General features: G+C 44.0%; 1 pseudogene; it reads right to left on the bottom strand.

Moving 5' to 3' along the window:
• Positions 1 to 408: 408 nt before the first annotated feature.
• LOC144321624 (G2/mitotic-specific cyclin-B1-like) lies at positions 409 to 4,369 on the bottom strand (annotated as a pseudogene).
• Positions 4,370 to 9,341: the final 4,972 nt, after the last annotated feature.

The raw sequence follows: 9,341 nt of genomic DNA, 5'->3' as shown, positions 1-9,341 counted from the left end.
TTGTACATTGCTGAGGACACTGAAAAGTCACCTGGTAGCCAGCCAAAACTTAGAACATACAGAACCTGGAGAACCCAGCATATAGAAAGGAAAGTATGTTATTTAATGAAAAATACTTCTGTCTGTAGGAGCAAAGAGGAAAAGTAATGTGAAGGTCACCAGCAGAATGGTGGAATATGCTGCAGCTTATCCGTACGATGGAATGGAATGCCCAAATCCAGGCAAGGCCTCTACATGTTAAAAGAAATTGCTTTTGTAGAGAATGACCCCATTTCTTAGAAATTCCTCTAACTTTTAGATACTTTTGTATGTTTTGAGGATCCTCTTTTATTTGATCAATAAATTGAAAAAGTAAAGTAGGATTAGAATATAAAGTTCTTATTTTTCCAAGTGAAAAAATTGGTACTAGCTACAATTGATAATTTAAGAAATAGTGGTAGAAGTAAAAACTACCTAAGAGTTATGGCTGCAACCCAGAAGAAACAGAAAATGGGGGGTCTGGAGGTTAAGTGGCAGACTTTTAAGCAGAACGAGGCTGCATATTCTCCAAGATGATTGGGCTTATGAGCAATATGCCCTACAGAAGGGCTTTAAATGCCTTCATGACCGTAGTAATCCATATTAAGAAAGCAAAGCCACCCGGTGCATGGAGCCTGCTTCTCCCCCTATGTGTCTACCTCTCTCTCTCTCTCATTCTCTCTCTCTCTCTCTGTGACTATCATAAATAAAAAAAAAAAAAAGAAAGCAAAGCCAGATACGTAAAACAACAACCACACAAATAACAATTACGTATGTGAGTTGGGTCCCGATAAACTGAAAAGCACTTCTTATACTCCGCATCAGACCTTTAACACAACTTTTAGGTTATCCTCAAGTAGAAAAGTAGCCACATTCAAATGAGCTAAGGTATAAGAAGTTAAAAAGGACCACAAGCCTTATTAAAAGTAAATAAAGGTAACATATAATATATACAGATGGCACATGGTGCCAGTTTTATTTGCAGATATTACAATACCCCAATGCATGTTTACAAGTTACACCTTTGCCACAGCCTTGGCTAAATCTTGAACTACTGCAGAATTTAGCTGTGCCAGAGTGCTGATATTAGCGTGCTTAGAGGTGGCATACTTGTTCTTGATAGTCATGGGCTTTATAAGCCCACAATTCACCATGACTATATTCTTAGCCAGGTGTTGCATAACATTTAGATGGGCTTCTTCGATGTATGACAGATAATGCTGTAGAGTTGGTGTCCATTCACCATTATCGAGAATTTTCAGCGCTAAGCAAAAAGTTCCTGCTGCAATCTGAGAAGGAGGAAAGTGTACCATATCGTAGTCCAACATAGATTGTTCCATCAGGTATTTGGCCAAAGTATGTTGCTCAACATCAACCTCTCCAATCTTAGACACTCTCCAAAGGAAATGCAGGGGTAGAGGGTGGCCCAGATCAAAATGTAAAGATCTTAGAATCTTCATTTCCATCTGTCTGATTTGGTGTTTAGTGTAAATGTTGTCAGTCACAAAGGCAAAGTCACCAATTTCTGGAGGGTACATTTCCTCATATTTGCTTGCAATAAACATGGCAGTGACACCAACCAGCTGCAGCATCTTCTTGGGCACACAGTTATTCTGCATGAACCAATCAATAATGGAAACAGTCATGTACATGGTCTCCTGCAGTAACCTGAATTTCATTTGAACCTGTACTAGCCAGTCAATTGGGATGACTCTCATGTTTCCAGTGACTTCACGACCCAGTAGGTATTTTGGTTTGACTGCTTGTTCTTCCTCAAGTTGTCTCAGATAAGCATAAATATCTTTCGCATATTCACTACAAAGGTTTGGATCAGCTCCATCTTCTGCATCTACAACATTCAACTGCAAGAATTACATCAGAGAAAGCCTGACACAGATATTCTTCTGCAGGGACACATCCAGATGTTTCCATCGGGCTTGGAGAGGGAGTATCAACCAACTTTGGCTCAGGCGAAAGTTTTTCTTCTTTTTTTTTTTTTTTTTTTTATTGGTGTTCAATTTACTAACATACAGAATAACACCCAGTGCCCGTCACCCATTCACTCCCACCCCCCGCCCTCCTCCCCTTCTACCACCCCTAGTTCGTTTCCCAGAGTTAGCAGTCTTTACGTTCTGTCTCCCTTTCTGATATTTCCCACACATTTCTTCTCCCTTCCCTTATTTTCCCTTTCACTATTATTTATATTCCCCAAATGAATGAGAACATATAATGTTTGTCCTTCTCCGACTGACTTACTTCACTCAGCATAATACCCTCCAGTTCCATCCACGTTGAAGCAAATGGTGGGTATTTTTACAGACCAATATCCCTGATGAACATGGATGCAAAAATTCTCAACAAGATACTGGCCAATAGGATCCAACAGTACATTAAGAAAATTATTCACCATGACCAAGTAGGATTTATCCCTGGGACACAAGGCTGGTTCAACACCCGTAAAACAATCAATGTGATTCATCATATCAGCAAGAGAAAAACCAAGAACCATATGATCCTCTCATTGGATGCAGAGAAAGCATTTGACAAAATACAGCATCCATTCCTGATCAAAACTCTTCAGAGTGTAGGGATAGAGGGAACATTCCTCGACATCTTAAAAGCCATCTATGAAAAGCCCACAGCAAATATCATTCTCAATGGGGAAGCACTAGGAGCCTTTCCCCTAAGATCAGGAACAAGACAGGGATGTCCACTCTCACCACTGCTGTTCAACATAGTACTGGAAGTCCTAGCCTCAGCAATCAGACAACAAAAAGACATTAAAGGCATTCAAATTGGCAAAGAAGAAGTCAAACTCTCCCTCTTCGCCGATGACATGATACTCTACATAGAAAACCCAAAAGTCTCCACCCCAAGATTGCTAGAACTCATACAGCAATTCGGTAGCGTGGCAGGATACAAAATCAATGCCCAGAAGTCAGTGGCATTTCTATACACTGAGACTGAAGAAAGAGAAATTAAGGAGTCAATCCCATTTACAATTGCACCCAAAAGCATAAGATACCTAGGAATAAACCTCACCAAAGATGTAAAGGATCTATACCCTCAAAACTATAGAACACTTCTGAAAGAAATTGAGGAAGACACAAAGAGATGGAAAAATATTCCATGCTCATGGATTGGCAGAATTAATATTGTGAAAATGTCAATGTTACCCAAGTTTTTCTTCTTTAACCGGCTCAGGTTCCAGCTCTGGTTCTGGCACAGGGACAGGGACAGGCTCGGGTGCTTTCTCCAGAGGCTTTGGTATTTTTTTAGCAATGACTTTTCCAGGAACCGCACTTTTTGCTTCCTTTTTCAGAGGCAGTGTGGCCTGTGGTTGTTCACTGACTTTGTTACCAGCGTCTCCCAGAGCAGTTCTTGGCCTCGGGCTGGGCTTGGAGACTGCAGCAGAGGCCAGAGGCACCCGCTTCGCCCCTGCCATACCGATCTTCGCCTCGTTTTCAACATTAACTTTTGTGTTCCTGGTGACCCGGAGCGCCTTGGCCGCGTCTTCACGGGGGGAGGGGAGAGCACGGGAGCCGCCGCCGACCTGGAGCCCGGAGCCGAGGCCTGCGGGCCAACAGCCGGTCCTCCGCAGCACACCGAAAAACCACTTTGGACAATGCCCAGAGGTCCCTCTATTTTGCCAGGTGTGTGGGTGACACTGTGTGTAGTACCTGGCATGAAGGCTCTTGCATTTCTCATTCCCGTGCATTTATTCACACATTTATCCATCCGCAAATGGGCAGTGAGCACCTACTAACTGTCTGGCATCGTGCTAAGCTTATAAAGAAAATGGTGAGCAAAATCAGATATTGTCCCTGCCTCTCTGAGCTGGGACTCAACATTTTTGTGCCAATCTGATAAGTGTGTCAGACTGATCTCTGATTGTGGTTTTAATTTTTATTCCCCAGATTACCAATGAGGTTGAGTGTCTTTTCACGTGGGCATCCACTAAAATGCCTTATGGAAGGGGACAAAATGAACAGACCTGTGTTTCTGTTAGGGTTGCTCTGGCTCTGGTACGGAGAATGGACTGGAAGGAACCAGCCAAGAGGCTGGTTGGCAGCTCAGGGCAGGGGCAGAGACAAACCATCAGACTCTCAGGGAAATTCAGGAGATAAAATTGAGAATAGTATTTCCAGATTCCTGAAGCTCTTTAGGATTTGAAAAGAAGAAATTGGAAACCTGGGAATTCTCTGTAATTTCTGAAATCATAGGTTTTTCTTTTCTTTCTTTCTTTCTTTCTTTCTTTCTTTCTTTCTTTCTTTCTTTCTTTCTTTCTTTTTAAATCAGAGGTTTCTCTTAAAATACTTCCAACATTCTTTATACTCCTTAATCATTCTTACAGTTTTCTGAAAAATTTGTCTGGTATGTAAGAATAAATAAAAAAAAATAAGAAATTTTAACTGCAATGTCTTTACAAAGAACTGTAGCTTGTAGCAACATTCACTGGGAAAATGCCAGCAAATGTTTTAAGATAGTATTCCAATAATGTAGCATTCAGATCTCCTGGCAAGATTAAAGACACTACAGAGAATCACATGTCAAAATCACCAATTTAAGAACTTCATTTGTTTGCAAAACTCGTTATTTCTTGGAACATCACTCACTGGTTTTGTATAAAGTATACTACGGATATAAGCTTATTAATGTTCATTTTGTTTTCAGGGATGACTCACCATTAGCAGCAGACAAGGCCAGGGACACACAAACACAGCAACAGCGACTAGAGGAGCAGAGTAGATTGTGATCATCCAGGCTCCCAGAAATGTCCTCCTCAACCTTTCTCCTTTTCAGTTTCCGCTTTTGCTTTAAACTTGAAGTCAGCAGATGATTCCTTCCAACCAGTAATGCCTCTGTTACGTATTAAGTTTTAAATCTCAAAGGAGATTTGTAATACTTGTTTCCCATTTTCCTGACTTCTGGATCAATTTTTTTTTTTTTTCCTCAAAAGTGGGGATTCAGAAAACTGCAAATTCCCTGAGAAATGCTGTGAAGGAATTCCACTGTGGAAACAAGGGGCGCGAGGTGGGCTGGCATGCTAAACAGTCTAGCTGACGGGGGGTGGGGGGGTGGGGGGGGCTGACAAATCTTGCACCCATTTCTATCTGTGTTCTCTCCATCCTTAAGACTGTCTGGTCATCATGGGGCAGGTCAACAATTAACACAATGACAAAAATAACCAACCCCACCCTATTATCCAAAATTTCCCAACAACAAACTCTTAATCTTCTTTGAAAAAGTAATACACCTTTAGAAAGAGCATGGAACAGGGGCCCCTGGGTGGCTCAGTGATTGAGCGTCTGCCTTTGCTCAGGTCATGGTCCCAGGGTCCAGGGATTGAGTCTTGTACTGGGCCTCCTGCGGGGAGTCTACTTCTCCCTCTGACTATGTCTCTGCCTCTCTCTGTGTCTCTCGTGAATGAATGAATGAATGAATGAATGAATGAATGAACAAATAAATAATCTTTAAAAAAAGAAAAGAAAAAGTAATACACCTTTAGAAAGAGCACAGAATATACCAGAACACAAGTTTCCTCTCAAATCTAGGGCTTTTCCCATGGGACTGTCAAACCCTGGACTTGGGAAGGAGATAAGATGGGTCAGCTAGAGATCTGAGCATGATTCTCAGGATGATGATGATGATGATGATGATGATGATTCTGAGGATAATTTTCTGTTAGACATAATACCAAATTGTTCTTCAGTTTCAGCCCTAAAACAAAATATTTTGCTCAGTCAATGCTACTAAAGATTAGGTGATTGACAGCTTGAAAGCATGGCTAAGTGTGTCATACTGAAGTACACAGGGTTTTAAAGATAGGACCAAGATACAGACATTAATACAGAAATGAGATGAATCAATTTAGATTTTGTTTTATAAAATCTAATTTGATTATCTTCACTGACAATAAACAGAGTCCCTAAATCACCAAATAATCTCAGTCTTTTCCTTGGGGGTCTGGATCCAAACAGGATTTCCCCCAAGATGCATTTAAAGATTCAGGGCAGAGATGAAGGCAGAGACTGGAGAGTAAGTCTGTTGGCTTATGGCCGTGGCCCTTGGCAAAGTTTCTAATAGCAGTGTCTTCTCCAGGTATTTTTCCAGAACTGCGACAAGTATGTTTATCTGGGAATGTGTGGCAGTTCACAGTGCTGAAACCTATACTGGGGCTGGGCAGACACTGGGCCATTTACCACTCATTCATTAAGGAACCAAGCACCCCCTGAGCACCTGGCATGGCCCCTTTTGTTCTAGTGCATTTGTCACAGCTTTCCCCGTGGGGAAATATTTTTCAGACTGTGTAGGAATACGAAAACTGGGAAGAAAATTAACACAGCAGACAGTAGAGGAATACAATGTGCTAGGAGAATCTTAAAGACTCACAGCTATTTATGGATCTTGAAATAAATGGCCTTCCTCTGATTGGAAGAGGCACTTCTAAGAGAACTTAAAAAAAAAAAAATAGGACAAGAGATTGGTGTGAAGAGGGAAAAATTATCTAAGACCTGTCTGTCTGGTATAATTTTTTTTCCTTAGGAAAAAAAATCAGAATTGCCACATTATCACATGTACCCAAAGGAAAAAAAAAAGTTATTTGAAAAGGTGGCAGATTTCTGAAAAAGGTTTCTTTTTCCTTTTTTTCTTTCTTTTTTTGAGGCTAGAGATAAAAATCAAGAAACTGATTGAAAATAGCAAAAGAAATGTTTGGCTTGCTGATGTATTTAAAGGTTGGAGTTTATTTTCCAAGGGCATCTGTGGTTAGAGAAGTCAGACACTGTGTCACTGTATTCTTAGAAGACATCATGTGCTGGGACAACTGGGAAATATTTCCACAATTCTACTCATTCATTTTTTTTTAAGTATGAATTAATTATTTGAAACCAGTTCATGCTCATTTTAGGAAACCGATGCAATTAAATAAATACAGGGTAACAGAAATAGGCAATCAGAAGAATTTGGAGACAGGTCTTAATTGACTTCATGGCTAGTGGGCATAAAGCGGATTATGAAAATCTGTCAATAATCTAGGAAATTCAAAGTCATTAAGAGTATCCTAGAGCAAGGATTCTCAGTCTTGGCTGCCCACTGACTCACTTAAAGGGTTTTTAAAATTTTTTGACGTGCGGTTCTCCGCAACCTTGATTTAATTGGTCTGGGGTTAAGACTTATAAATGATCCCTAGATAATTCTAATCCTCAACTAAGACTGAGCTGCTATTGATCTAAGTAGCTAATTAGGGCAGTGGACTCCTAGTGTCTTCCTGCCCTTTCACATTCTCCTGTAAACCCAGGAAAGCTGAAATCTGGACTCCTCCCCCGGCCCAGGCTAGGCCAGACAGGGAAGGCTCCCTGTGAATGGCCATGTCTCTCCCTGCTGGGCTCTGACCGCTCTTTTGCTTTCTGTAGACTTAAAGCTGTGTCTCTGCCTTTGTTCACCAGTGTTTCCCCTTCGTCTAGGAGATCAGACATTTTGCATGATCTGAGCAGTTGATGGTACAACTCCATGATGATACATGTAGTTTTTTTGCTTTGTGTTGTTTTGCTTTGTATGTACCTCGATTTAAAAATTTTGTGAATCTTGGACAGACATAAGACAAATGGAACTGTGGCTTTTGCTTCCCAATCTACACAGCTGGCTTCATGTCAGCATGTTTCATATACTAAAAGCCTTTCTTTATTTTTTAAGATTTGTTCTATCTATCATCTATCTATCTATCTATCTATCTATCTATCTATCTATCTATCTATCATCTATCTATCATGCGCAAAAGCCAAGGAGGGGCAAAGGGAAAGAGAGGGGGAGAGAGAATCTCAAGCAGACTCCCTGTTGAGGGCAGAGCGCAACGTGGGGCTCGATTCCACGACCCATGATCATGACCTGAGCTGAAATCAAGAGTCAGACGCTTAACCAACGGAGCCACCCAGGCATCCCTAAAACTGGTTTTTGAAAATCATTTATGTCTTCCGGTTGGATGTTGCTATATGATCACAATGGCTCCAGTTGCCGAGCTTACGCATGACCTTTGGGCAACCCTGGAACTGTACCACATGGCTGCTACACAGCAGTTAATGTTCCACACAGGCTTTTAGACAGAGCTCCTACAATGCCCTGCTTAGAGATCCTGCACCGCTGTTAATGAAGGTCCAAAGTGTGGAATTGTTAGAAAGCATGTGTGCCAGCTGGACGAACCCTCGCACACCCAGTCTATATGCTTTTGCACGGTCTGTCCCCATTAAGAGCCCCGGGTCAGCCTGACCTGAAGCAGAACACAGGAAAGGATGGTTATAGTTCCTGTGGTGAATTTAAACCTCTTGCCACCACCTGCACCTGGACCTTAGCCAGTCCTCACCGGCAGGGCCAGAAGGGGTGCGCTTTCCTGAGCTCCCACGCGGACCACCCCTGGCTACTACCTCGTTCTCCTTCCTCTCCTCGCCTCCCAAGGGTCATCGTCTCCTGTCGGGCTGTGTGTGGGCCAGGGGCGGGGAGGAGGCCGCAGGCCCTCCGGGCACCGGATGCGGCAAGTGTGTCTGCTTCTTGATCCAGAGACAGTGAAATCACGCGTCTGGGGATGCACAGCTCAGATTGTTGTTTGGACACAAAGAGGAGCACTGGGCTGCCCCGGCCGCGCTCATGGCTGGCCGCGTCTCCCCGGCTCGGCCTCCGGCCTTCTCTGCTCTCCGGGCCCCTGGAGCCTGTCGCTCTGGTGCCACCTGCACCTGACAGGTCAGCCCGGGGTCTCCTGTCTGGACTCTTGTAAGGCGCAGTGGTGCAGAGCTTGGGGCAGCTGGCTGCGGCTCCAGGAGCGGGGGCACTGGCCGCCCCCCTCAGCCCAGAGGCCGATGGCGCAGGGAAGGAAAGCAGCGCCTTCCGCCCTGCCCCGGGGCTGCTGGCGAGCAAACTACTCATTAGCCTCCTGCCTCTAGAGCCGCGGTTCTCAGAGTTCCCAGGTCACTCGGAAACTTGTTAAAATGCATATTCTCAGGTCCCACCCGGACCTATTGGAAAATTCTGTGCACGGGTGGCTGTGAGAGCGCCTGCCCTGGGTGCGGCGTCACCGTGCTTAGGAACGGAGGGGAGGGGACCACGCTGACCGGCTCGGGAGCCCTGACAACGCCCTAAGCTCCGAGCCTCTGCTGGCCCATCGCGGGGCGGGGCCACGGCAACCCGGTCCTCCCGGCTCCTTGCCGCGCTTGGCAGGTCAGCTCCCAAGAAGCACGGCCCTGGTTCCGATCCTGCGCTGCTCCAGCGGTGGCTTTGTGCTGCTCTTGTGCTCCTGTCGTGTAGTCACCCGGGGGGCCGAGCTCAGGGGCGGA

The sequence above is a fragment of the Canis aureus genome, chromosome 10 (assembly GCF_053574225.1).
Source record: "Canis aureus isolate CA01 chromosome 10, VMU_Caureus_v.1.0, whole genome shotgun sequence".
Lineage (NCBI taxonomy): Eukaryota > Metazoa > Chordata > Mammalia > Carnivora > Canidae > Canis > Canis aureus.
Note: the sequence above shows the minus strand (reverse complement) of the source record. Positions and strands in the feature narration are given on the sequence as shown.